The 27,126-nt window shown below is 68.1% G+C and overlaps 1 long non-coding RNA gene across 1 annotated transcript; it reads right to left on the bottom strand.

Annotated features, from left to right (window-relative positions):
• Positions 1-10,242: 10,242 nt before the first annotated feature.
• On the bottom strand, positions 10,243-23,001 carry LOC138845983 (uncharacterized). Its single transcript, XR_011383318.1, has 3 exons — positions 22,798-23,001; positions 21,376-21,575; positions 10,243-10,709 (listed from the first exon to the last, which is right to left on the bottom strand). It is a non-coding gene; the product is annotated as an uncharacterized lncRNA (long non-coding RNA).
• Positions 23,002-27,126: the final 4,125 nt, after the last annotated feature.

Below are 27,126 nucleotides of genomic sequence, written 5' to 3'. Positions count from 1 at the left end.
TAGAACTGCGGCTCCTCCCCAGGTGCACCTTCCTGCCCCGTGTCCCCCGGGGGGACGTGGCCCTAAACGGTCACGGGGTCCAACATGGTCACCTATTTCATCTCCAGTTCCCTTGTGGTCCGGCCTGCCTGTGGCTGCTCTGGACAGGGTGCCTGTCCTGGCCTCCCTGGCACACCCACGTGAGCCACACCAGGCCTCCAGGCGCCTCCCACGTCCCCCACCCCATCTGCAGCCTCCTGGCCCCGCCTGGGCAGGTGTCTTAGGCCTGGAGCATCGTGGGGTGGAGGGAGCGCTGTGGCCATTTTCTACCCACAATACCCAGGAGCCGGCGCACCTGAGCACCAGGGCTCTGCGGCTCCGCCTGTCCCTAAGGTCTCTGGGGCGAGGAGGGGGCTGCAGAGGGTCCGGCACTGGGCGCCCACCCGGTCTCCCGGCAGGCAGGGCTTGCAGCCCCTGCGTGTGTCCGGGTGGGTGCCGTGCCTCCACAGTGGGCACCGGGACGGCACCTGCTCTCGGGCAGTGAGTCCCTCTCTCGTCCATCACCTTCCCCTCCCCCCCAGCTCCTCATCGGGGAATGCCAGAGCCACAGCCCCATTGGAAGAATGCCCGGGAGATGGCAGGGGTGCCAGGAGAGCCCCTGGCCGGCAGAGCTCGGCCCAGCCCAGCGTACCGGGGAGGCTGAGACCTGTCCAGGCCTCAGGGTCTCGCCCCTGCACCTGCAGCTCGCCTCCAGGTCCACTGAGCAGCCCTGCCTAGCGGTCACTCCCCCAAGGGCCATCCCCACCTCTACTTATGGCTCTGGGTCCTGTGGGCAGCAGGACCAGTGTCCAGGATGGCCCTACGGTGGGTTGGGTGATGTGGGTGTCAGGGGCCTGGGGCCTGGTCCCCATCACCCCCCAGCCAGCCGGACATAGGGGTTCATACCAGCCAGATGTAGGGGTTCACACCAGCCGGACGTAAGGGTTCACACCAGCCGGACGTAGGGGTTCACACCAGCCGGACGTAGGGGTTCACACCAGCTGGACGTAGGGGTTCATACCAGCTGGACGTAGGGGTTCACACCAGCTGGTGCCAGCAGGCCCTGATGTCACTCTTTTTTGTTGGGGTCTCCTTGGTCACAGCAGGCTCGAGGCCGCCCCTGACCCAGGGGAAGGAGGGAGAGAGCCCAGGCCTGTCACCTGTCGCCTCCCAGTGCCCCCCCCCCGCAGAAGCCCCAGCCTAAACTGACCCAGGGCTGGCAGGCGGGCGAGGGCCTCGGCAGGTTCACAGCTGGGCTGAGCCTGCAGGGGTGGCATTAGTCGCCAGGCTGGCCAGTGATGGCCCCGTGGGGGGGCAGCTGAGGCCACAGGGAAGGCAGGTGTCCTGGGCAGGGGTGGGGGGTGCTGGAGCCTTCGGGGGTGCGAGTAGCAGGGAGAGGCGGCTCCCTCTCAAAGTGTCCTCACAGGGTCTCATTGGTCCCTGAGGGGGTGGGGGCCAGGCTGGCCCCGGAGCGGTGTGGAGGACAGAGCTGGCCTGGCATAGGGGCCAGATGGGCAAAGCTCTGGAGCCTTGGCTGAGCTGGAGAAGCCGCTGTGGCTGACATTCTGGGAAGAGGGTGTGCAGGCCAGGCCTGGCACCGGCAGGTGCTGTGGGGACAGGAGTGGCCGGCAGAGCTGCTGGAGGGCACTGAGCTGGCCGTGCCCGGGAGAGCCGCCGTGCCGCCCTCTGGGCTGGTCACCCCTGGCTCAGAGGCCTCTCCCTGGAGCCTGGTGGCCACGAGACCCTGAGCTGGAGAAGCCCCCAGCCCTGACCACACCTGCACCCCAGCTGTCCATCCTCCAGTGCCTGTCCCAGGGAGACAGAGGAGACGTGGGCCCCACCCAGCCCTCTCCAGAGCCTGGGCTGCCCTCCACCCACCCTGGGAAGGGCCAGCAGGGCGGGGCCCCAAGCAGGGCACCCAGGAAGGCCTGCCAGGCCCCTTGCTGGAAGCAAGAACGGGGCGCAGGGGAGGGGCCAGGCCCAAACACCCCTCAGCCACTCCCGGGGAGTGAGGGATGGGCCAGGGCTGAGGGCTGTTTCCCACGGGCATTCAGAAGTGGCCGGGGCAGCACCCGCTCTGCTGGTCCCAGCCCTCATGCCCACCTCCACCCACGCAGCCCCCAGGGCCCCTCCTGACCTGCAGTCGGGGGGCAGGCTGTGTCCCCCAAGTTCCCATGGGGAGTGCAGGGCCTCAGAAGGCGATCCCACCACTCGCCAGGACGGCCACGCAGGAGCAGGTGGCCGGGCCCCGAAGGGCACAGACGCTCACGGGGGAGACGCGGGTGAGGCCCTGAGAGCGGAGGCAGCGCCGGCTGCTGCCCCTCCGCGCGGCCGGGAAGGAGTGGTCCTGCGTGTGGGCATCTGGTCCCCGGGGACTCTCATGCCCTCCAGGCCACCAGATGTGCAGCTGCCACGTGTGCCCACGCCAGGCCTTCGGCACGGGCGGCACCTGCCCCGCCCCCGCCGCCTCTGTGCCCGCACCAGCTGCCAGATCGCTGAGAGACGACTTCCAGACGCCCAGGAGCCCACAGCCCTCACGCCGGAGCCGCGTGGAGCTGCTCCGTCACCATGCGGGTGGGGAAGGACAGGCCCAGTGTCCCCGGGCCCGCTGCTCATCAGCAGGGCCTGGGTCTCTTCCTGGCAGGGCAGGGGGCTGGGCCCTGTGCCTGGGAGAGCCAAAGGCAGGAGCCCCACCTCCCCAGGGGCCCCCAGCCTCAAGGCAGCAGCATGGGGAGTCGGCTTCTCGCCCCCGCCCCCGCCTCGTCTCCCGGGCAGGGGCGCAGTTACAGAGCCCACGCAGCAGCGGGGGGGGGGGGGGCGCCCTCCACAGGGCTGGGCCTGGGATGCAGCCCTGCATGGGCCTGCTTGGTGGAGCCGGAGGCCAAGACCCTCAGGCGGTCCCTGTTCCCTGCCCAGGGACCCTCTGCCCCGCCCCCCAAGAAGCGTGCGGGGTGGGAGCGCGGAGTGCGAGGTGCTGCAGACGGGGTCGGAGCTGCAGGGTGCGAGGTGCTGCAGACGGGGTCGGAGCTGCAGGGTCGGGCTCCTCTGGGAGAGGCGGCAGTGGGGTCCCAGGCGTCTGGGAGGCCTCGGCGGGAAGCCGGGGTGGGGAGGCGTCTGCAGGCCCAGCCCCCCGGTGTCCCCCACACTGCCCCTCCAGGGCAGCAGCCGAGCAGTGGAGGCACCCAGACAGGGCTTGTGCAGACGGCAGCCGGCCCCCCTGTCTGGGGATTCCTCGCCGACAGCCGTGCGGCCTGGGGCCCTGAGTGATGGATTGCTGGGGGGGGGGGGGCACGCGGGGCTGAGGGAGACGTAGCTGGGAGTCCTGGGGCAGGGCTGGGTTGCATCCAGGTTCCCCCGGGCAGCTGCAGGCCCGGCTCACTCAGCAGCCCGGCAGGCAAGGGGGGGTGTGTGTGCAGGAATGCGGTGGGGGGGAGGGCAGGCAGGTGACAGGGCTCTGGGAGCACAGGTGGGGGCCCTGGGGCGGCGGCCCTCACAGAGGCAGGGGCTGGGCTAGAAGAGAACGGGACAGGGGCAGGGCGGTGGGTGCGGGAGGAGCCAGCTGTGGGTCCCGGGGCCAGGTCTCCAGTTCACACCCAGACTCGTCCTCAGGACCCCTGGTGTGGGGCTTCCAGCTTCCTCATCTCCCCTCAGCCCCGGCCACGGGTCTCCCGGGGACCCCCACCCCTCCCCACCGTCCCGAGCACCTTCTGAGCCTGAGATTCCCCGGCCAAGACACAGCCACGGCAGTAAACCAAGTGAGGCCACACGGGGGCTGGCATGCAGCAGGCGCCTAAACAATGGGGCCCCCGCCCGCAGCAGCACCAGCCACAGGCACCTGCCGGGCTGAGGGAGGCTCCCTCAACCGCTCCCGACCGCCGAGCGCCTGGCAAGGCAGCCAAGGTACGCACGAGCGCAGCCGGGCCGCCCTCCGCACGCCCCCCCGTAAGTGCCCACGCCGGGGCTGAGGCACTGCCACGGCTGCACAGCTCTGCCCCCGCCCGCCTCCAGGCCCTGCCCTCTGGCCCTGGGAGCCTCCAGCCTGGGGCAATCCAGGCCTTTCCTGGCCTCCCACGCCAGCCCCGACCCTCCATCTGACAGCCCCTTCCTCCCTACCTATCCCAAAACCCAGCTCCAGGACCTCGTCCTCCTGGAAGACTGGCCGTCTCCCTTCCCCAGGTGGTCACGCACGTCCACCCCCGAGCTCGCAGGGCCCTAGCTTGAGGCCGTCTCCACCAGGCCAGGACCAGCAGCAAACCTAAGGCCCTAGTCAGCTCAGTGCTCCAGCCACAGGGGTGCTCAGTGAGTGGGCGTGGGCGGGGGGATGGTAGAGGGTGGGTGCCTGGGTGAGCAGAACGGATGGGAAGGTGAAAGGGGTGCGGATGGATCGGTGGGTGCTTGGCTAGAAGGGCGGGAGTTGGTGGGGAGGTGTGTAGGTAAGTGCATTGGTGGGTAGATGGTCTTGTGAGTAAACTGTGGATGGACGGATGGACAGATGGACAGATGGATGGATGGGTGGGTGGATGGGTGGGTGGGTGGATCAGTGGATGGAAGGATGGGTGGGTGGATGGATAGATGGGTGGGTGGATGAGTGGATGGATGGATGGGTGGGTGGGTGGATGGGTGGGTGGGTGGATGGATGGATGGATGGATGGGTGGGTGGGTGGATGGATGGGTGGGTGGATGGATGGATGTGTGGATGGATGGGTGGGTGGGTGGGTGGATGGATGGGTGGGTGGATGGGTGGGTGGATGAGTGGATGGATGGGTGGATGGATGGATGGATGGATGAGTGGATGGATGAGTGGATGGATGGGTGGGTGGGTGGATGGGTGGGTGGGTGGATGGATGGGTGGGTGGATGGGTGGGTGGGTGGGTGGATGGATGGGTGGATCAGTGGATGGATGGGTGGGTGGACAGATCGGGGGGTCAGGGAAGTTCAGGAAGGGTGACCTGCAGTGAGGGTCTCTCCAGGTGGAACCTCAAGTCCTAGCTAAGTTGTCTCATTTGCTGGTCTGACATCAGCCGAATGGTTTTGGCCCACAGAAAGTCAGACTGCTGTGCTGGGCAGGAAGCTGAGGCTGGGAGGTGGGTCTCAGGGCTGAGCCGGGCGGAGCCCGGGCAGCAGGCACTTCAGGGAGGTGAGAAGTAGGGAGAGCACACTCTGTCCCGCCCTGGCCACACTTCCAGGACTGCCTGTCCCTCCTGGTGACTTGGCCGGGAGCCAGGGCCCAGGACACTGGAGATTCTGCCGGCCAAGGTCTGAGTCACACCTGTCCCGGCTGCCAAGAAGGGAGACCTCGGCTCAGGGCTCCCCTGCCGGGGGCGGAGCCACACTGCTGCTGCAGGCACCATGCAGGCACCACGGCCCGGCCAGGCCCCGGGGCAGGCAGTGCCACAGCTGCAGGAGGGCGGTGTGTGTCCCCCTGGAGAGGCCCCGGTGCACAGGAAAGGACACCCCTCCCCCTTTTTAGACTTGCGAGGTCTCCACACATGCACTAGGCTGGCCAAAACCTGAGTGATGGGCGGGTCCTGGACCCCTGAGCACAGAGGGGTCCCCGGGCCCTGGTGGGGCGGGGTGGGGCGTCCGCCTGTGTGGTGGCTGCGGAATCACCTAGGCTGGCCCCCAGAGCCTGGCAGCTCCTGCAGAGTCGGGGGTGCACAGGGGGCGGGGCCCTGGCGCGGAGCTGCTTCCGCTTTCTCTAAGACCGACAGAGGTGTCTGGGGCGGGGTCCTGAGCCCTGTGGCCCCGCCCTCCCGGGGTGGGCCGCTGAGAGGGTCTGGGGCCCCCACCTGCCGCTGAGCCCTGAGCTCCGGACGACCAATCCTGTCCGTCCTTGTCCCCAGGCCCCGTGGGGTCCTGAGAAGCGGCTCCCCCGGCCTTAGGTCCTCCGGAGTCTCATGCAGGTGACAGGGACAGGAAGCCAGGTGCAGTGTCCGTCCCACCCTGGGCAGCCCCTTCACAGAGAGCCCACGGCCGTGTCCCTGGGAGATGTCCTCTGGGCCTGCAGCCGGGCAGGCGGGGGCCAGCGAGAGGCTCCTGAACAAAGACCAGGTAGGGACATCAATCAGCCGCCCGATCACAGCTCCTGCCCTGGAAGCCCCTGTAAAACAGGGCAGAAAATTGACCTGTCACGGGGATGGATGGGCGGCGATCGTGGCCGCGGCCGGCCCCACCTGCAGCCGGCAGCCTCGTCCTGCGGGGGGCTGGGCCCCGCAGTCGGGCAGCCCTGGGGGAGGGGGCACTGATCCGGCCTGGGGGCCAGCTGCTGCGCCCGGCAGGCTATAAAACGGACGGAGAGCGGGAAAGTCGCCAGCAGATGGCTGGGGAAGATTTTAAAAACCGTAATCTCTTTTTATTCCCCTCTTCCCTGCAGACGGCAACCTCGCGGCACCCCTTCCTGCGCAGCGCCCGGGCTGGCGGTGACCTTGGTGCCTGGCCAGCGGCGTGGGGCGGAGGAGCCTTCAGGGACGCCCTGGTCACCTTGCAGAGCCGTGCGCTCAGAGCAGTCGGGGCAGGTGGGGGCGCGGGGAGACGGCACCAAGGTGACCCCTCTGCTCAGCCCTGGGCTGGTCTGGACACTCAGGGCCCCTGCCGTTGTCCACCCGGGCAAAAGGGCGGGGGCCTTCTGTGGCCGGCTCCCCAGGACAGTGGCTTCTCGCTGCCTGTCCCCTACCTGCTGCTCACTCTGGGGCACCTGTGTACACTCTGTCAGCCCATTTTGCAGTCCAGCATAGAGGCCCGGGGTCCCGAGGGTGGACGGCCAAGCTGGGCCTGGAAGCTCACTCGGCTGTGGCCGGTCACTCTGCCCGTCCAGGCTCTGACCGGCCCTGCACCTGCAGGGAGGAGGCCTCAGCCCAGGAGCTGGGGTCTGAGCAGCCAGGCTGCTGGTGGGGGGAGCCAAGGAGTGCGAGGCCCCGGCCCTGGCCACCTGCACAGGATGAGGGGGCAGGAGAAGGTGTGGGGGCTGGGTCTGAGCGCCCTGCCCCTGGGACCAGTGAGCTGGAGGAGCAGAGCTGGGCGCTCGGGAGCTGGGGGCTGGGCCGGCCAGGCAGGGCCCTGGGGGAAGGGACAGGGGGGGCAGCGCTCTGCAGGGGTCACCTGTGCAAGGCTGGGGGGGGGGACTGGGATGCAGTGGGGGCAGAGAAAAGCTAGAGGTGGAAACACCGCAGACATGAGGGAGAGAGCCCAGGCTCCTCCCCACTCCCTCCACTGAACGCGGCGGGTCTGCAGATGGACGTTCTGGGCCCAGCCCCAGAGCTGGGGCACGTGAGGTCTGTCCTGGTCACCGCCCAGACCCCGCACCTGGGCTGGCCCCATCCTGCCGCTCTAGCCGCACGGGGAGCCAAGGTGTGTCCTCCCTCAGGTCCCAGCTGGCCCTGAGGCCTCCTGGGGCGCTCAGGCACCTCCGTGCCCTGCTGCCACGGCTCAGGCCGAGCTGGGAGGGTGGGCTCCCGTCCCGGGCCGAGGCCCCTCCCCTCACTCCCTGGCGCAGCCTTGGGTCTCAGGGGTCCTCTCAGACAAGGGCTCTGGCCCAGCGGGGTGCCTGTGGCAGGGTCAGCCTGTGACTGACAGCTGACGGAGGATGACGGACACGGCACATGCGTGAGCAGGGAGGCGGCGGCCTGGACACCCAGGGGTGGCGGACAGCCACCTCCTCTGGGGGCTTGGGGGGCTCCGGGGCTCCCTGAGTGGGGAGGGTTGGAGAGGCTGGGGGCTGGCGTGCGAGCACGGGCCGGGTGGGCTGGGCTGGGGCTTTGCAGGATCCTGCGCACACCTTGGGCTGAGGCTCTGGGCGTCACCGCGTCTGTCCCCAGAGCCCCTCCCAGGCCTTGTCCATTCGCCTGGAGGCTGCCCCTCCCATACCCGGGGACCCCGTGTCCCAGGGCCACCCAGCCAGGGAACACACGCTCTCCTGCCAGGCTTCTCCCTGGGTGCTCCTGAAGCCGCCGGCGAGGGGGTGAGGACCCACCCAAGAGCCCCACAGTCTGTGTGGGGGCTCCCGGCGCTGGGGCACATCCTGGCCCTTGCGTGTGCCACCACCCTGGACGGAGGCACCAGTCACAGGAGCCGCTCTCCACCGGCTGTTCTGCTTGCGGGGGGAGGGGGAGCCCAGGGATCCCAGAGGGGACATTGTGCACCCCCGACCCTGGAGTGGCCTTTGCTGCTCACCGCGCCGGCACTGGCTGCAGCTCTGAGCCCTCAGCCACGGCCCCTGTCCACAGCTGGGAGCTGCACCCAGGGGCCCTCCGACGGTCCCACCCCCACCTCAGCCTCGCCCTTCCTCGGCGGCTCACGAGATCCAGGATGTGAAGTGCTCGTCCCACGCGGCCAGGCAGGCGTATGTGGGTCAGCCGCGGCCCTCGGGGGCCAGCTGACACAGAAAAGCCACAACCAGTGACAGCCAGCGAGCCTCGGGCCTGCACCTCACTGAGCCCCAGCCAGGCCGAGCGAGTGGACGCTGGGGCCGAGGGCCCCCCCATGGCGTGCCTGAGCCAGTGGGGGGAGGGTGGGGGGAGTTGTCCAGTGTCGCCAGGGATCCCAGGCGGCTGCGTGACGGACAGCGATGGACACGTCCCCACTTAGTAGAAGATGACTTTGTTTCTCCAATTCTCCAAAATATTAATTTTTCTAACTACTGAGTCGGAGAAAGCCTCAGGGGGTCAGCGGGCTGTGGGTGGGCGGAGCCACGGCCATCGGGGGGCCGCAATGGGCAGAAGGGTGGGGGCCCTGGCACTGCGGGAGCACCTGGCCCAGCCCAGGCTCGAGCGGGCCCTCCCCGGGGTCCCCGCGCCTGCACCGGCTGCCTGCCGTGCTGGCTCCCCAAACACAACTCTGTTCCCCACAAAATAATTTAATGCAACTTAATGGCTTGAAGTTGATGTAAAAATCGCAGGCGTGTGGGGGCGGGGCGGGGCCTCGCAAGAAACCCTCGGAAAATATAATTGAGTTAATGGAGCCCTAACTGCCGCGTTCGGGGGTAATTGGCCTGCTTTCCGTCACTCGTCCATTTACATACTCCTGTTTCTTTTCGCCATTGATTTTTTTCTTCATAAAGTGGCCCACTTTACCGCAATGCTTAAAGCCCCAGTGATGAATAAAACCTCATCTTCCCACTCGTTAAAGACACAGGAATCAGCCCAGCTCGGGCCCCACGCGGCGATCTGCTTGACAATCCCAGGCTGCCGTGTTTTGGCGGAGCCAGGAGCCGGCCGCCTCCAGGCCAAGGAGCCAGGGTCGGGAGGCTGCGGAACCGGCCTCTGAGGCTTGGCCCCGGGGCCTGTCCCCGCCCCCAGCCCACTGGAGCCTGGGACCCTCCAGCCCGGCCTGCCGCGTCCGCCGCTCCGCCCAGGACTGCAGGGCAAGGTCACTGGAGCTGCGTGTGTAAAGTGCACGCACCCGCAGCGAGCCAGGAACACGGTGGGCGGGAAGCGAGGAGCGGCTCTCCCCAGGCCCCGCCCCAGCCACGGCGCCTGAGAACAGCGCCGCTTGCCTTCAAGAGGTTCGTGGGAAATGGAATTAAAAGCTCAGCTTTCCGTGATGCAAAAAATTTGAAACCCGTGCAGGGAGTGTATTAAAAATGAAACTTCAGACCTGTACCTGCCAGCTGCCGCTTTTTTAAGCCGAACCTGGGAGCCAGGAACTCCGTCCAGGTCTGCACGTGGGTGGCAGGGACCCCGGACCCTTGGGCCGTCCTCTGCTGCCTCCCCCGGCCATTGGAGGGGAGCTGGATCGGACGCAGAGCAGCCGGGGGATCTGAGCCAGAGCTCCGATATGGGCTGCCGGCGTGGCAAGCGGGAGCTTAACCCCCGTGTCCCCACGCCAGCCCCCTGGGACGCCTTCCATAGCAGGACTCCTGGCGTTCCTGGTGTTGCCAGTGTCGGCATCAAGGGCTTCCCGGAACACTGGCCGACGCCGGGTCGGTCCCGAGCAGCTTCTGTGGCCGCAGCCAGCGCCCTGTGGGTGGACGGTCAGCTCAGCTCGCTCCTGGTTTTGAGCCATAAACATCACTGCAAGGGGCCTGTGCCTCACGCCAGCACCAGAAACGCCCAGGAGAGCGCACCAGGGTAACAAGGACGCACACCCCAGCTGCCGACCGTGGCTGAATGTCCACCGGGTGCGCCAGGACCACCCCTCCCACGCCCGGACCGGCGCCTGCCCGTCATCCTCGGCAAAGCTGCCCGTCAGCCATTTTGACCTTTGCCATGCGATAGGTGACAGATGGAGTCTTTTTTTTTTTTTTTTTTTGAGTTTACTTATTTGAAAGGCAGAGTGACGGACAGATCTCCCATCTGCAGGTTCAGCCCCCAGCGGCCGCGTCACAGCCAGGGTCGCCCTGGTGGGCACAGGGGCCCAGGGGCTGGGGCCGCCCTCTGCTGCTCTCCCAGGCGGTCAGCAGGGAGTTGGGTCGGAGGCAGAGCCACCGGCGCGTGTCCACCATGGACGCGGGCTCACGGGCGGCAGCCGGACAAACGGAACCTCGCTGGACTCTCATCAGCTTCACAGATAACTCAGACCAGAGAAAATGCACTCTAAGGGTGCGTTTTGGCAAACGGGTGTTTGTGCGGCCACCGCGGTGAGCACGCAGGACCCCCAGGCTCCGGGAAGCCCCTTGTCCATCGCTCCCCACCCAGCCGGTCGCGGCCGTCGCCAAAGGTGAGCTTGGTTTTCCTGGAATCCCACGGAGGACGATGCTTCAGGACATGTGTAGGAGATGAAATTTTAAAATAAGCTTATTTTGGTGCAAAAAAATTTGAAATCCATGCATAGCTTTTAAAAATGTGTATTTATCGACCTCACCTACTCGACAGGCAGAGCAACAGACACGGACGGGGAGACCTCCGCCCCGTGGGTTCGCTCCCCGAAGGGCCACGACACCCAAGCAGGAGCCTGGCGCTCCGTCCGGTCCCCCGGCGGGCGCAGCGGCCCCGCACCCGGGCCTTCCTTCCCGGGCACGGGCAGACCCGGAGCCGACGTGGCCACAGCGCCTCCGGCGGGCCCCGGGCCCCTCCGAGGGTCTCTCCTGCACCGCGCGCCCGGGGCCCCACATTGCGGCTCCCGCGGGAGGAGCCCGTCAAGCGGGGCTGGGAAGCAGCGCCGACTCCTGCCCACGTCTGAGCTCACCGCCCGGGCCGGCGCCGGAGGCCCTGCACCCGAGGACCGCGGCGCCCGCCGCCGGCTCGGAGTCCTGCGGGCGCGAAGACTGATTGGTCCGGTTCAGTCACATGCTCAGTCACGTGGCAGAGGCATGGGCTCCTCTGATTGGCCATTCTGGGCCATGGGCCCACCCCTGAGGGCGGAGCCATTACAATGACAGCCCTAGCAGGGAGGTTGTGGCGATGGCGTGCTGTCCACGCGGTGTCCCGTTGGTGTCAGGAGGCGCCTTTTAGCCTCTTAGCCCTTTGCTCCGGACCTCCTGCAGCCTTCACCCTGGAGGGCGCAGGTGCAGTCCCAGAGCCCCCCGCAGGCTGGAACCCCCGGGCCTGACCTGAGCCTGCAGAGCTGGCAGAGGGAGGCCCCAGAGGGAGGTGTGCGGCAGGTTGTGCCCAGGCTCACAGCTGCCAGCCTCCTGTTCCGGAACCTTCTGGAAGGGGGTGGAGCACGGGGGGGGGGGATGCTGAGGCCCCTCTGGCCAGGATGGCGGCAGGCAGGAAGTGGGCAGCGGTGATGTGTTGGGCCTCCTGTCCTCCCCATCTCTCCTGGGTCAGGACAGGACGGAGACCTTCGCAGCCTGGCCAGCCCTGGTGCTTCCTCTGAGAGGTGGGAACCAGAGGGCCCAGTGGGCTCCAGTGAGGAAGAGGCCCAGGCTGGGAGCCTGCCGGCCACCCCCACGCCGGAGTCCCTGGACCTGAGTGCTCCTCCCTGGGGATGGAGCCAGCCTGTGTGGGGCCGTGGAGGCTGGGCGGAACCAGCCCGTGTGGGGCCGTGGAGGCCGGGCGGAACCAGCCCGTGTGGGGCCGTGGAGGCTGGGTAGAACCAGCCCGTGTGGGGACCGTGGTGGAACCAGCCCGTGTGGGGCCGTGGAGGCCGGGCGGAACCAGCCCGTGTGGGGCCGTGGAGGCCGGGCGGAGCCAGCCCGTGTGGGGCCGTGGAGGCCGGGCGGAGCCAGCCCGTGTGGGGCCGTGGAGGCCGGGCGGAGCCAGCCCGTGTGGGGCCGTGGAGGCCGGGCGGAACCAGCCCGTGTGGGGCCGTGGAGGCTGGGCGGAACCAGCCCGTGTGGGGCCGTGGAGGTTGGGCGGAAGTGGGGGAATCTTGTAGAGAAAGCGCCACACTGCACACAGGCTCAACTGGAAACTCGAGAGAACGGGCGTCTTTATTTGAAAGGCAGAAAAAGACATGCTCCACCTGCTGCTGCCCCCCAGACGCCCGGGACGGCCACGGCTGGTCTCCCGTCACCTGCGGTCCCCCAGCATGCTCATCAGTGGAGCCAGGACTGGACCCCAGGCACTCTGATGCGGGATGTGGCGTCCCCGACAGCGGCTTAACTGTGCCAGAGACCCTGCACTCACACAGCAAGGGGGCACGGGCACCCCAAGATGCCCGGGGCAGGACCCCAGCAGGCGAGGAGGGGGAGCTTTGCCAGAGGGGCGGAGCCAAGTGTGGCCCAGCGTCCAGCCTTGGGTCCCCTGGGACCAAACCCAGCCCCGCCCACCCCTGGGGCTGTCCCAGAATGCACCTGGCCAGGCTGGCTGCCTGCAGTGGGCAGAGGGTCTGGAGGGAAGGGAAGTCTGAGCCCCCCGCCCAGGGCCTGCAGGACTCTGCTCGCCCCACCCGGGCCCATCGGTTCAGAGGGCCTGGGAAGCCGGGCTTGGAGACCCTGCCCACATGTTGCCGGCATTCCCGGGAGCCTGGGGGGGGCTGGCCTGGGGCCCAGCTGTGCCGCTGCGCTCAGGCCTCCTCAGCTCAGACACGCGCCTCCTGGGCCTGAGCCCGGCCCCCTTCCCAAGGGGGCGGGCAGGGAGTGAGGCCCCCCAGTGAGAAGGGTGTCCTGGCATCGCCACTCCGCCCACGGCACGAGAGCGGCCACCACCCGGCAGCTGGCCAGGCCCAGACACCTCTGGGAGCGCTCCTGGAGGGCGGGGCCGTCAGCTAGGGGAGGGGCTTGGCAGACTTCCTGGGGGGCTGAGACGGGGGTGGGGTGGCTGTCTGGCCTCGCGAGCCCCTGGGCCGCCCCCTCCCACCTGCCCTGGAAAGTCTGGCAGCTGTTTTCTGGAACAACTGGAGCCCGGGGTCAACAGGAGGCCAGGAGAGAGTGGGGCCGGCGGGACCCCGCCCCCTCCAGCAGGCCAGGCCCCTCCCCGCTGCCCGGATCCCCGGAGGGTGGGGGTGGCCGGGCCGCCAACAATGTGGTTTCAATCTAATTGTCCCAAAATATTGTTACAACACACACCGCGTGCCGTCCACTCACCTGCAACTAATCAGCGGCAAAGCTACCGAAGAAATGGGTTCCACACCCGGGCAGAGCGCCCGGCCCCACCCCGGCTGCCAGGGCCTGTTTGCTGGCGGGGGTGCGAGCCGTCAGGACTCCCCCCGCTGTGACCCCCTACCCCACGTGTCACTGCCACCCGGAGGCTGTCCAGGACCTGGTGGCCTGTGGAGCCCGCGTCCTCTCTCCGGGGCCCCTGGGGATCCGTGGGAGTCGTCTGCTTCTCCGTGAGGCAGGACGGCCTCAGACGCCACCAGGGGCCTCTGGTGACCGGGGTTTGGATGTCCCCACTTAGCCAGCGAGGACACCAAGGTCACAGGACACCCGGCCATGCCGGCCCCGTGCTGGACACCGGGGTCCCTGACAGAGCCAGGTGGCCTGGACACAGGCCGCAGAGCCGGGGCAGCAGGCTTGCCCAGGGGTGCCAAGGGCCAGCAGCCTGGCCTGGGGGGCGACAGCGTCCCTGGGGGCAGCAAAGGCGGTGTGGCGATGGGTCCACTGGCCGTGGGCTGTGAAGGGCACGGTGGCCTCCACCACAGAGGGGCAGCTGGCATCCCAGGCCGTGGTGTGCCTGGTGCCCACCCTCGCTGGGGGGAGGCCTGGGCTGCGTTCCCAGTGGCCGCACACAGGACAGCTCTGAGCAGACGCCAGGCCCCTGCAGCCCCACAGGCGGCGGCCACCTCCTCGGGTCTGGTCCTGGGGCCGTGGCTGCCCTCGGCCCTCACTGGCTCGGGCAGCGTCACTGCAACCCCTCCCCCCTTCTGGGACACCTCATCCCAGGCCCTTAAGGCCCGAAGAACAGGGGACGTGGGTTCCGGTGAGGCCTGGGGGTAACCACAGGTGGCTCCTGCTTCCGAACCCAGAAACGCAGGCACGGAGCCCTGCGGGGACCCAGCCCTGCTGGCCACCGCTAGCCCTGGGGTCTCAGGCCGGTTCCTGAGACGGAGAGCTCTCATAGACCCTGCAGGCCGGCCCGGAAGGGTTGGGGGCTTCACCGTGTGGCTGGCAGTGATGAAGGGGTGCAACCCAGGCCCCTGCTCTGAGCCAGCCCCCCAGAGCCCGGGACCAGGGCAGCCCTCAGCCAGCCACCTGTGAGCCACACCAAGGCCAAGGTCAGCCTAGGCGAGTGGTCCACACCTGGGTGATGGCGAGATCCAGACCGGGCAGGGGCGTGAGGCCACATGATACCGGAGGAGGCTCTGCCTGCACCCCCTGCGAACCAGCGCCGGCACCGGAAGCCGTGCCCGACCGGCCAGGCCCTGCTTGCCTAAGAGGCTCCAGCTTGTCCCTGTCCAGAGTGAGAAGCCACATGGACGGAATGGCCGTGTCGCCTGCTGAAGCGGGCAGAGCAGAGGCAGACGCTCGGGACCCCGGGCCTCAGAGGAGGCAGCCCCTCGCAGCCCCCTCCTCTCCCCCAGCTCACTTCTGTTGGGGGGCACAGAACACACTAGGGCCATTGGCGCCCCTTTGCGCACTGCGCCGGCCTCCCCGGGAGTCGCAGTCCTAACAGAAATCTCTCGCCAAGCAGCAGACGCACGGCCCCTTCTCCCCGCCCCCGCGGGTCTGTCTGCCCCGGACGCTGCTCGCCAGGCACGACTCCTGCTCTCTGTGCCTGGATCTCTCCCCTGCGCTGGTTCTCCAGCTCCGTCCGTGGTGGGGCAGGCGGCTGGGTTCCCTGTTTCTAGGCCGAGTAACGTTCCCCTGGAGGGTGGGCCCGGCACGTCCACCTGCCCGTCCGTCCGTGGGCACTGGCCTTGCATCTGCCTTTGGCCGCTCCCGACGGTGCTGCCACAAACCCCGGCATGCTTGTGGGCTCCTGGGACCCAGAGGCTGCCCGCTGGCCCCTGCTTGGCACACACGAGCCCAGGTGTCCCCACCTGCCCTGCCTCTTATCTGGAGGGGCCAGCAGGTGGCAGGAGTGGGGTGATCGCCTCTCGGGGGATCCCCCGGGGGCTGGCTTCAGAACCCAGCAAGTGGCAGGGCCTGGGGGAAGGGTCCCGGCCGAGCGGTGCCAGGCAGCACCTGCGGGGCCCACCCAGCGTCTCCGGGGCAGCAGCAGGATTCCCACACAGCAAAGAGCGAACAGCAGGGCTGCTCTGACCAGCAGGTGCTGGCGGAATCTGGATTTTTTTTTTCAAATGTTTTATTATTTATTTGAGAGGCAGAGTTACAGAGAGAGAGAGGGAGAAAGACAAGTCTTCCATCCGCTGGTTCACTCCCCAAATGGCTGCAACAGCCGGAGCTGCGCCAATCCAAAGCCAGGAGCCAGGAGCGTCCTCCGGGTCTCCCACATGGGTGCAGGGGCCCGAGGACTTGGGCATCTTCCACTGCTTTCCCAGGCCACAGCTGAGAGCTGGATCGGAAGTGGAGCAGCCGGGACTAGAACCGGTGCCCATGTGGGATGCCGGCCCTGCAGGCAGAGGCTCAGCCCAATGCGCCCCAGCACTGGCCCCAGGAATCTGGATTTAGAACCACGGCCCTGTGCCTACCCCCACCTCGATAGCCCTGTCCAGCCCGGAGGAGCACAGGCTCCTGTCCTCCACAGTGGACTCGCAGGCGAAGGGGAGACTGCTCCTGGGGGGACTGGCCAGGGCCTGCGTGGGGAAGGTGTGCCCGGGGTGGGTGTAGGCGGGAGGCCAGCAGAGCCCAGGCAGAGTGGGGCCCAGGGCGGCAGCAGCCTGGAGAGCCAGGGCTGAGATCGGCCCCTGAGGGTATGGGGCTCCCCGGCTTCCCAGAGGAGGGCCCTGGGAGGGGCTTCTGAGCTCTTCCCCCGCCCCTACCCGGAGCTCCAGGGAGAACTGAGGCCACGGAGAGCCGGAGAGCCCCAGGCCTGGGCCCCTCCCCGCCCCTCCTTTCCGCCAGTGCCCAGGTCTTCCAAGCACTGGGGAAGCAAATCACGGGAGGCATCGGCCAACTCCCTGGAGCCAGGCTGGGCCTCCCGAGCTGACCAGCGACGGCGAGGGCCTGCTGCGCCCCTGCATCCTCCTGGGGATGGCGCCTTGACCTCCCGCTGGCCGCAGGGCTGTGGGCCCTGAGCGTGCGCCTCTGTGCTCACAACCGGAAACGCAGCAGCTTCCAGTCAGCCCAGAGCTCGCCCCCCGGGAGCGAGGGAGGCCTCGGCAGTGACCGTGCGGGCCGGCCAGGCCTGGGAGTGTCCGTGCATCAGCTGGAAGTGCGTCTCTGGAGACCAGGCCGGGCAGCAGGCTTTGGGCTGACCTTGGGCACAGTTCCCGGTACCTCGGGGATGGCCCTGTGGCGTAGCCGGCAAAGCCGCCGCCTGCAGTGCCGGTGGCACCCCACGTGGGCGCCAGCTGGTGTCCTGGCTGCTCCTCTCCTGATCCAGCTCCCTGCTACGGCCTGGGAAAGCGGCAGAAGACGGCCAAGTGCTTGGGCCCCTGCACCCGTGCGGGAGGCCCAGAGGAAGCTCCTGGCTCCTGCCTGGCCCAGCCCGGCTGTTGTGATTTGGGGAGTGAACCAGCAGATAGAAGACCTTTCTCTCTCTCTCTCTCTGTAACCTTGCCTTCCAAATAAATCTTTTTAAAAAATCCCTGGCACCTCACCTTTCCCACCTGAGAAATGGGCACAGATGGTCCCAACTCACAAGGGTCCCTGATCGTCCCTCTCATGGGAAAGCAGTGCCCATCTGTGGAGACGAAACCTGGGGCTTTGGGTGTCTCCCAGGTTCCTGCGGGCCGGCCCGCCCTCCCTGACGTCCACACAGGCTCCCTCAGCCCACGGTCACCCCGCTGTGCAGGGCAGCTTCCGGGGCGCCCAGCGCGCGGCAGGCTCACCCTGCCCAGGGCCCAGGAGCCCAGCCTTTCCTCGCAGGAAGGTCAGGTGTCCATGGGGACGTGCCACGGCCATGGGCCTGGACCAAGAGAAGCCACCAGGGCTCCCTCCCTGCTCTGTGCTGACTCAAGGGGGGCGCTGCCCTCAGCCCTGGCCCTGCCTGCCACGTGGTGGGCATGGCGGCCTCTTCTCGGGCTCCTGGGGGACAGGCTGCTGTCGGCTCGCACCTCTGTCCCTTCTGTGGGCTTGGGCCTCTGGGGAGGGCCTGCCTGTTTCACTCTGAGCTGGCCACGGGGCCGGCAGGGAGCAGCCAGGATGGGACCCTGTGTGGGTGGGGCTGGGGTGCAGGCAGGAGTGGGGGAGGGGCCTCGGGCTGGGGCTGGGCGGTGAACCTGCAGGACCCGCCCCGCTCCTGCCCTCTGCCCCTAGCCTGAGGTGTGCAGGCCCCAGTCCATCTATAAATCTGTCTGTCCAACCACCCATCTGTCCGTCCACCTGTCCTCCCACTCATTCAACAAACGCTTCATGCAAGAAGAAACCCTGCCCCCCCAGCGTACGACTCCCGGGGGTCACTGGTCAGGGCCATCCCAGGGACATGGCCTCGGGGCACAGACCCGAGCAGAGGGAGGCCCGGCTGCCCGGCTCCGGCTCGGCCTCTCACCCCACCCCGCAAGGCCCCTCAAGGCTACGGCTCTGGGGCTCCCAGCTGTACCTCCCTGGACTGGCACCGGGGGTCAAGGTCCCCAGCACCGGTGCCCTCTGCCTTGGAGGACCAGAAAGGCCGGGCAGCTTGTCCACAGCAGGGCTCGCGTGGGGAGGCAGGCGGCCCTGGTCGCACCCCAGCAGCCCGCCTTGCTCCTCCAAGGCTGCAGCCCAGCTGACCCTTCCCGGCCCAGCTCGCACAGCCGGGACTCTGGGGTGCTGGGCCCGGGGCTTGCCCAAGGCTGATTTTTCAGGGGTCCTCCCCTGCTCCCAGGCCCCCTCCTCCCCGCTGGCCTGATTAGCACGGAGTGCAACACCGGGAAAATTATTAATTTCCACCTCTCTAGTTTACTTCTGGGAAAGTTTGCCAATTAACTCAGCGTTCGGAGGTTCCTGGAGTAAGAGGGGAGGGAGGGGAGGCCCCGGGCGTCCTGGGGGTGGGCGGCGGCAGGTGGAGCCCGCGTGGTCAGGCAGGGCCCAAGCCGCGGCTGGGGGTGGGGGTGGCCCCAGGAGGGACTGGCACGCTGCACCCTGCCCCTCAGCCCACGGCAGCCACCCTCCTACTTCCGCTGCCCTTGCCCAGGTCTGGGGTGGGCCGGCAACTCTGGCCGAATAGGAGCCTGGTGCTGGGCCCCGGCGGCTGCAGACCCGAGACCACCAGGGCCAGGGTCTGGAGGATGTCCCGCCCGAGCCCCCAGCTCCGGCTCTGCACGCGGCGACTTCCTGTCTTGAGGGAAGCCAGCACCTGCCCTACCCCGGCGCTGCCGCCCCCACCCCCTCTGTGGCTAGGCTGCTGGGGTCGCTGTGCAGCCACAGGGGTGGACGCCGGTGCAGAAGGCAACCCAGCAGCCGCCCAGAGGGACGGCGGGACCCACATCCACGCGGGACTGCTCCCACAGCAGCCGGGCCAGCTGCCCTGGGCACTGGGGCGGAAAGTGAGCTGCTGTGTCCCACAGCCCAGGGACCCCGGGGGCCAAGCCGCCCGCAGGCCCAGAACTCCACGTAGCCAGGTCCAGGAGTCCGGCAAGGCCACCCAGTGCCGTCACCACCACTGCCCAGGAGGGCTGAGCGCCAGCCTGAGGCCGGGGCTGCCCCACGCGGTTCACCCCCCACCCCCTTCCCACCAAACCCAGGGGCTGCAGCCGCCCCTACCCCAGCAGCCCCCCTCAAGCCCCAGAAGTGCTCAGAGACGTCCACTGAACACGTTCAGGCTGCACACGGCCATGTCATCGGTTTTTACTGCATCTCAGCACGCGTGTCCCTGGAGACAAAGGTTCAGTTCCTGTTGGCCTTGAGGGCCGGGTGGACGGCGTGTGTCACGTCCATGTCCTGGCCTGACGTGTGTGCAAACAGGAGGCAGGGCGGGGACCGGGCTCCGCTGGCTGGCCAGGGGGTCCAGGGGATGCCTGGACAAGAGGCCTCTCCCGCTAGAGGGGGTCAGGAGGGGGCTGGCCACGGGGGCCCACTAGGAAGGACGGGCAGGAGGGAGGGCGGGCCCCGGCAGCCCCTGCACACGCACACCGGACCCCCAGAACCCTGAGGCCCAGGCCAGCCTGGGCCCTTCCTGGCCACGGCCACTTTGCAGGGTTCTCGGCCACGCACGGCAGGAGCAGCCAAGAGGCCCGAGCCCCTCCTCTTGCCACGGTTCTCCGGGGGCCCAGGAGCGAAGCCAGCCGAGCAGGTGGTGCCTGTGGTCGCCGCCAGGCAGCAGGCCCAGCCACTGCCCCTCCCCCTCCCCCAGTCCCAGGGCCAGAGTGGGGGTGGGGAGGGGGCAGCAGGCCAGCGCTCAGGGGCTGAGCCCCTCCCCAGGCCCCTTAACCTCTGAGGGCCTCTGGGCTAGCACAGAGGGGTCAGATTCCAGGAGGAGGCGGGAGGGGTGTCTCCAGGCTCACAGGAAGTGGCTTGGGGAGGGCGGGGAGCGCAGGCCCCTCCCCCACCCGCCTTGGCCCTCCTGCCCTGATGCTGCGGGAGAGGCCAGCCTCTCCCGGTCCGACACCACCTGTCCCAGGAGTGTCTAGGGACGGAAGTGGCCCCCAGGACCCTAAGGTGGACGTGACAGGGCGAGGAAGGGGCTGGGTGCCAGCGGAGGAGGGGGCTCCATCCAACAGTCGGTGGGCGCCAAGGAAGGTTCCAGAAGGCTGTGACAGCCAGAAATAATACTAGTGCCCCTCCCCCAGCACCAGGGGCTCTGGAAGACACTAAAGAGATGCCATTAATAAGCTGTCTGGGAGCCCACCGCACCCACCCGGCTGTCCCACAGGCTGGGGACAGGCCTCACTGGGAGGCCCAGGGCTGCCTGGGGCGCCCCAGCCGCTGGGGCTGGCGACCCCGGTCGGAAGTGAAGCCGGCAGGGACACCAAGCCCCCGGTGCAATGTGGGCCCAGGCTGCTGCAAGGCCTGGAGAGGAAGTTCCCAGAACCGACGCCCACTCCGCGCGGGCCACGTCCGGTGTAGGGTGGACAGAGGCCCGGCCAGACCCGGGAGAGGCCCCGCGCGGCCCCCCACCCCTGCGGCCGGGCCCATCTCCCTGCAGAGTCCACGGCGGCCCTCACCGTCCCCGACACCGTGGAGCTGGGCAAGTGGAGAAAGGCAGGTTGGGGGAGGGGACGGTATCGAACCCTGTTTTTTTTTTTTTTACTTTAAAAATTATATATTTTATGTCACAATCGCTTTTCGTTAAGACCGCAAACATCCAATTTGGCTGGGCATAATAAAATGAGCCGGAGCGCCCTTGGATGGAGCCATTCTGGTGAATTAAGTCGCGAAATCGTCTATTATATCCTTAAAGGGGAGCGCGCATTGTAAATTCGGGTTATGGGGAAGCCATACCTGGCCCCGCGGATCACCCCAAGCGGCCAGGGGCAGCGGCCACAGCAGGGGACGTAACCAAAAAAAAAAGCCTACACCCCCCCCCCCCCCGCCACGCCACCCCGGTCTCCCCAGCTCAGCCCAGTTTGAAAAAAAATCCCAACGTTCGCTGCGGACGCCCGGGGCGCAGCTCCCGGGTGGATCGCACGCAGACCGCAGAAGATGGGCCGCCACCTGCGCACCTGCGCCCCGGGGGCGCCGCGGGCGCGGACAAAGGAGCGGGCTAGGAGGGGTCCCGCCGCCCCGCACCCGTCTCCGCGCAGCCCAGACGCGGCCCTCCGGCGCGACTCGGCTTCACGCGCAGCCCCAGCTCGGACGAGGTCCGGCCCGGGGGCCTCGCTCCTGCAGAGGGGAGTTCGCGGCGGCGCGGAAGGAGGCGGACTTGTCTCAGCCCCCCGGGGAACCGCGGGCGCCGGCGGAGTCGGGCCAGGCCGCCCGAGAGCCCCGTGTCCGCTGCGTCTCCCGCCACCGCCGACTCCGTGCGTCCGGAGAAGCGAACAAAGGGAGGGGGAGGGGGCGGCCAGGGACCCCCTTCCCGTGGGGCCCCGCTCTGCGGCCGGGGCGGAGGGACCTACCTTCGCGCGGACAGCGCCCAGCACCTTGGCACAGCCTGCAGGAAGGACTCCCTGAGCGGAGGGGAGGACGAAGGACCCAGGGCCCCTTACATCCAGTTAAGGAGACCAGGAGAGGGGTCGACAGGGGACGGCGAGACGGATCGCCCGAGCGGGGAGCAGAGGGGCGAGGCTGATGTTTCTCGTGTTGAGGAAAAAAAATCCTAAATGGAAAATGATTTATCGGTCACCACCCACGAACCGAGTAAAAACAGGGGCACCGGGGTCGGGGGCCTCCGCGGCCCGCGCGGCTTCACCGAGGCCGCTCGCTTTGGTGCACGCGGGTCTGAGCCCTGGCGCCGCCACCCGGACCGCGCGTCTGCCTCCCAGCCGCGAACTGCACACGTGGGAGGGTCCGCGCGGGGGTCCTTCCTCCGGCACCCAAGCCCCAGCCGGACACTGGGAGGCCAGGCCCGGCAGGAGGGAGGCGACAGGGCGCGCCCCGCGCCCCTCGGGACCGGGAACCACGGCCCGCCGTGCGCCCTGGGCCCTTTGTTCCAGCGGACGGGAGCGGAGGCGACCGCCGCACACGCTGGTCAGGGCGCTCGCTCGCGGCCTCCGCCCTCCGCAGCCCGGCGGGACCCGCTTCACTGCACCGGGGTTTCTCCCCACGCGGTGCAGGCCGCACCCGGGGACGGCCTCCTTTCCCCCGGAGACGTCTCCAAACGGAACCCTCCAAACGCCAGCATCATCGAAAACCCCGCTGATCCGCCAAGAAAGCGGGGCCGGAGCTGCCTTTAACCGGGGGGAGGCAGAGCCCCCAAAAATCAAGGCGTCCCTCCCCTCCCCCCACCGTCCCCCTGTGGGGAAAACCCAGTCCCTCCTAGGAGGGGGCGGGGAGTCCGTCCCCCCACTACAACCCCAGATCTCTTTTTGTTCCCAGCGGCCTTGGGGGAGGGGAGCGGCTCGGGCCAGCCCCGCGCCCCGCAGGCCCTGGGTCCCCCGAACGGCGCACGGCCGGGGCTGCTGCGGCCAACAGGGGCTCACTCCGGGGGCGCGGAGCTGCCCGCGCAGCACGGGGCCAAGCGGGCCTCCTCACACCCAGCGTCCCCCCAAAGCTGAACGTCCCTGCTGGACAGGGAACGCGGGCCTGGCGGGGCAGGGGGTGGCAGCGCGCGGCCGTCCCAGCACTGTGGCCGGGTCGGCGCGCGCGGTCTCCAGCGGAGTCCCCGGGACAGCGCCGGAGAACGGTGCGAGCGTTTCCACAGGCCCTCGGCTGCGCCCCGGCGGAAGCTTCGGGGACACCCGGGCCAGGGTCCGCCCGCCTTCCCCGCACCCCGCAGAACACGCGTGCAGCGAAAGGCGCCTACACTCCACCCGGGTTTGCGCCCGCTCCCCACCGAGAGCTCGCCCCGGGCGCGCGGCAAACAAGCAAAACGCACGTACCTGGCGGGTCTCCAAGGGCGGACCCGTGGGCCCACCGCCGGCGAGGGTGCCCCCGCAAGCCACTCCCAGGCCCGGCGGGTCGCCCCCCGCATGTCCTGCCCTCCCCGGCGACGCGCCCGCCGGGCCGCCTCTCCAGGAAGCGCGGGAAGCCGGAGACCCGGCGCGCCTTTGCCTGCGCTGCGTCCATCTTGCGGCGCCCTCCCCGTCCGCGGTCTGTGCCGAGGAGCCTCGAGGCCCAGCAGCTCCGGAGGGGGCTCCGAGGCCCGAGACGCCGCCTCCGGTCGCGGGGCCGCGGCCCCGGCCGCAGGTCCGGTCTCCGGCGCGTCCTTCTAGCTCCGGGCTCCTGCGCGCCCGGGTTCCCGGTCGTGCCGCGGAGACGCAGGCGGAGCCCTCGGGGAAAGAGCCGGCGGCGGCAGCGGCCCGTGCGGGCGGGAGGGGTGTCGGACGGGGTGCCGGGCACAGGGGCGCGCGGGCGGGCTTCCCGCGCCCCGCGGCCGTAGCCCTCCGGGGGCGCCCGGCCCCGCCCACGTGGAGGCGCCGGCCCCCCGCCCGCCCGCCCGCCCTCCGCGCCCAATCGCCGCCCGCCGCAGCCGCTCCCTTTGTCTGGGCCGCGGGCGCAGGCCAATGGGGTGCCGCGGAGGCGCGGGCTGCTTGCGGCCTGGCCAATGGGCGCCCGGGGGCGTGGCGGGCGGGCACGGGTCCCGGGGACTCCCCGGCGCCCCGGTTGGCGCTCCGAGTCGGGCATCCCGGGGCTAGCGGAGCCCTCTCCGCGGTCACAAGGGCGCCGGGAGGCGGGAGGGACGGCCCAGGGCACTCGGTTCGGAGAAGCCCTTCGGGCCCCAGGCGTGCGTTTCTGCGGGGACCCTCGAGGGGAAGCAGGCGACGCAGCCATCGCCCCCAGGAGCCGAAGGCGTCGCGACCCAGCGCGTCGCGGGGTCCGGAGCTGCCCTGCCGCGCGTCTGACAGCGACGTGGCCAGGAGCGGGGCGCTCTCCGCTGACCCCTGGTTGCCACAGGGCGGGGGGCAGGCGATAAGCCAGTGTTTGCGCTGCGAAGAGCGAGTTGTGTCCGTTTTGCTCCAACAAGCCTGCAAGAGCAGGCCTGCCTGGTCCCAGGTGGAGGCCTTTGGTCACCCCGGGCCTTGTGCATCTTCCCGGTACGGTTGTCTGGAGTCGCTGAGAGGCAGGAAGCTGGACGCGGGGGTCGCGGGCGTCCCAGGAATCAGGGCAGGTTTTTCCAGCTTCCCTTGCTTTTCAAAGTTGGCCCAAGAGTGAAACCAGAAATAAACCAAAACAGAGTGGGAAGGAGAACCATCGGGGGGCGTGGGGGGCGCAGAGCTGACCCCCAGAGGTGGGTGAGCCGCTGTGTGCGGGACCAGGACTGGGACCTGCCCCGTGGCCCCTGCTGGCTGTGGCCCTGGCTGCGAGTGCAGACCCAGGCCACCTCGGCTCGAAGGGCCAGCGCCCGGGCATCGGCCTGGTCACAATCACCCCTAACAACCTCCCCTCCCGCCCTGGATCCTGGAAATGATGGAAGACTTTGAAAACCCATTACAACCAGGGAGCAAGGGCCTGGCGAGATGGGGGCAGGGCGCCAGCTGGGGCAGCCAGGGGGGCAGTGCGGGGGGGGGGGGTTAGCCGGGTCCTGGTGGCTCTCAGCAGCTGTGGCAGACATGAGTTCTTGGCACCAACACCACCAGGAACGAGCAGGCATCCCCGGGCCTTGGGCCTCACGTGCGCAAGGGGACCGGGGAGTTGGAATGGCCGCAGCCCACGGAAGCACCCGCAGAAGCCCGGAGGACAGGAGGCGAGCTGGGCTGCGGTCTCCTGGGGGTGGACTGCATTTCCCAGCTCTCCACGTGTCCAGCTCCTCGGGGGGGGGGGGCTGTGCCCCGACCACAGCAGACGTATGGTGGGCCTGGGCCCCTGAGTGGCCACAGGCGCCCGGCGCTGGCCAGCGGCAACCCTGGCCGCAGTGCTTGTGGGCACATCCACTCCACCTGGGGCTGTCCGGCCAGGGCTCGCCCGGGACGGGTCACTGCAGCAGCAGTTTATCTTAGGCCAAGTAACTGGCTCCCAACCCTTCTACCAGGATGGGAGTCACCCCCTGGCTGTGGCCTCCGGGTGGGTGCTGGGCGCTGGCCCAGGATGTCAGCAGATGACCGGGAATGTGGCGGCGAGGTGGACCTTGTCCTCGGGACGCCAGGCAGCCCCATCCCGGGAGAAGGAAGAAGTGAAGCGGCCCAGGCAGAGCTGGGCGCACTCTGCCTCCCGGAGCCGGCCCCCGCCCGCCCCTTGGAGTCCAGCCGGGCCCTGCCGGGGCGCAGTGACCCTCACGCCTGTGCTGTGGTTCGAGCCGCTGGACTTGGGAGCAGCTTCTTGTGTGGAATTCTGGGGCAGCAGCGGGCGCCCGTGACGCTCGGGAGGGTGGCGCTGGGTGGGCGGCTGCGAAGCCGAGGTCAGGAGCTGGAATCACCAGCACCCTCCTCCTCCTGGGCGGACAGGGGAAGGGGGCCGGGCTGGTGTGTGGCGGCCACTCCTGGAGAGTTGGAGCCGTGGGTCTCGGACCTCCGGCAGAAGGAGGAAACGCTGGCTCTACTCCCAGGCCTCAAAGATCAGCTCAGGGTCAGATCATGGGGTGGGGAGCAGGAGACTCCATGCCGGGCCTGCCGGGGGGGACCCAGACGAGGCGCCCAGCGGTGGGCCGGATCTCCCCCAAAGACAGGGAAGAGGCGTGAGGACCCATGGGTCTCCAGAGGCCCGAGGCACAGCGGTAGCCGCCCAGCTGTCCCCCAGAAGCAGCTTCAGCCTCCCAAGCCCTGGCTCCTGTGGGTAGGTGTGGCCAGCTGCTTGGCCGTGACCAACAGGACGCAGAAGAAGCAACGTGTGTCCAGCCGGTGGCTGCAGGGGGCCGTCAGAACGGATGTGGAAGCCACTTGTTGAAGATGGCTGAGCAGGCCGGCGCCGCAGCTCACTAGGCTAATCCTCCGCCTGCGGTGCCGGCACCCCGGGTTCTAGTCCCGGTCAGGGCGCCGGGTTCTGTCCCGGTTGCTCCTCTTCCAGGCCAGCTCTCTGCTGTGGCCCGGGAGGGCAGTGGAGGATGGCCCAAGTGCTTGGGCCCTGCACCCCATGGGAGACCAGGAGAAGCACCTGGCTCCTGGCTTCGGATCAGCGCGGTGCGCCGGCCGCGGCGGCCATTGGAAGGTGAACCAATGGCAAAGGAAGACCTTTCTCTCTGTCTCTCTCTCTCACTGTCCACTCTGCCTGTCAAAAAAAAAAAAAAAAAGCAAAAAGAAGAAGAAGATGGCTGAGCAGCCAGCAGCCCAGGGAGCCTAGATGGCTGTGGGCTTAGCACCCCACCCTGCCCCCCACACACACAGGGCACCTGCCTTGGGCGGGTCAGAGACAGAAGCCGCCAATCCTGGCCAGCAGTTCTGCCCGGGGTTTCTGTCGGGGTTCAGCCTGCACTCACTCCTGAGGAAGCCAGGGTTTCAGAGCACATGGTCTTTCAAAGCAGCATCAGTGCGGCCGGGCTGTGGCACAGCAGGTGCACCCACCGCCTGCAGTGCCGGCATCCCACGTGGGCGCTGGTTTGCCATGTGGGCGCCAGTTTGCATCCCGGCTGCTCCACTTCTGATCCAGCTCTCTGCTGTGGCCTGGGAAAGCAGCAGAAGATGCCCAAGCCCTTGGGCCCTGCACCCACATGGGAGACCCGGAAGAAGCTCCTGGCTCCTGGCTCCAGATTGGCACAGCTCCAGCCGTTGCGGCCATCGGGGGAGGAACCAGTAGATGGAAGACCTCTCTCTCTCTCTCTCTCCCTCTTTTTCTCCCTCTCTCTCTCTCTCCCTCTCTCTCTCTCTCCCTCTCTCTCTCTCTCCCTCTCTTTCTCCCTCTCTCTCTCTCTGCCTCTGCCTCTCAAATACATAAACAAATCCCTTCTGTGGTTGTTTCTGCTTCCTCTTGAATCCATTTTGTATTTTTTTTTCTAGAAAATAATCTGTATTTCTGTTTATGCTGTTGATGGGGTTGTACCTGGGGTTCTATGGTTTAAACAGAAGACTCTGCCCGTGTGCCCTTGGTCTCCTCATTCCCTGCTCACACGTATGCACACACACATGTACCCGCGCACACACACACATGCACCCATGCACACACACGTACCCATGCACACACATGCACCCATGCACACACACATGCACCCATGCACACACGTGTACCCATGCACACACATGTACCCATGCACACACACGTACCCATGCACACACACGTACCCATGCACACACACATGCACCCATGCACACACGTGTACCCATGCACACACATGTACCCAT

This window comes from Oryctolagus cuniculus, chromosome 17 (genome assembly GCF_964237555.1).
Source record: "Oryctolagus cuniculus chromosome 17, mOryCun1.1, whole genome shotgun sequence".
Classification (NCBI taxonomy): Eukaryota; Metazoa; Chordata; class Mammalia; order Lagomorpha; family Leporidae; genus Oryctolagus; species Oryctolagus cuniculus.
Note: the sequence above shows the minus strand (reverse complement) of the source record. Positions and strands in the feature narration are given on the sequence as shown.